This window comes from Aplysia californica, unplaced genomic scaffold (genome assembly GCF_000002075.1).
Source record: "Aplysia californica isolate F4 #8 unplaced genomic scaffold, AplCal3.0 scaffold00058, whole genome shotgun sequence".
In the NCBI taxonomy this organism is placed as follows: Eukaryota; Metazoa; Mollusca; class Gastropoda; order Aplysiida; family Aplysiidae; genus Aplysia; species Aplysia californica.
The window spans coordinates 1,415,825-1,416,855 of NW_004797328.1; positions in this window are offsets into that span (position 1 = coordinate 1,415,825).

A 1,031-nucleotide genomic window follows, 5' to 3' on the forward strand; every position below is an offset into this window, starting at 1 on the left:
GACGGGTGCTGTGGTGTGATTTGCTTCTGCTTTCCTATCAAACGTCTAGATCACAGAATTCTACACTTAAGTGTAGAATTCTGTGGTCTAGATCTATCGTCTTTATCTCCCCTCTTCTTTTTGTGTTTGTTACTCCCTTGTAGCACCTCTAATCTTCGGCACCTATATGACTTTATTGTGTTGCAAGTGCCGTAAAACAAAAACTGTACTACCGCGGATCTATACTGAACCTGGACTGTGCTGTTTCTGCTTTTTGCAACCACTTCAGTGCCTAAATAAGGCGTTTCAATGATTTTTAACATTTATCAGATAGGCCTACCAATAGCCATGATTCTGGGTCACAAAATGTCCAAGCGTTCGACACAGCAGTTAATTTTATTGTTCTAAGGATAAGAAACAAGAAATCCGATCGGTCGATGTCTCTGATAGGATCGAACTATAGGCTCTATAACTATAATCTTTATTGCTGTTTGGGTAAAGATCTACGATCGATCAAACTCATCGAACAAGCCAGCCAAAGCGGAGATCCTGTTGGAAATTCCATCCTGTAAGCCTGCCTCTCCCATCACACTGCAGCATTGAAACGGCGCACTCAACAAAATAATGATCAAGCGTTTTTGCAACTTGTCAACATTTCCGACACGATATTGACTAACTCCCTGAAATTCGAGGTCCAGGCATTTAAGAAGCCACAGTCTGAAGCTGGTTAAAGAGATGAATCAGGCAAGAAAGTTAAAATATCTTTACTTTGCCAGTGTACATGGCATGCACTATCTTCTTAGGGGGGGGGGGGGGAGCTATCTCGGTTATTACTGGACTGAATTTTACCACATTTCACACATATAACAAGCATAGTAAGAAGTCTTGAAATCCGCAATCAAATTTGAGAAAAAAGTTTCGTTTCCATGGATACGCCGCCATATTGGATTTTATTGACATGTCTTACGTAATGAATACCGCACTTATCACTAATGGAAATTGATTTTTTTTTGCATGCGTGTTCACAAACATTAGATCTAAAAATTTGTCTG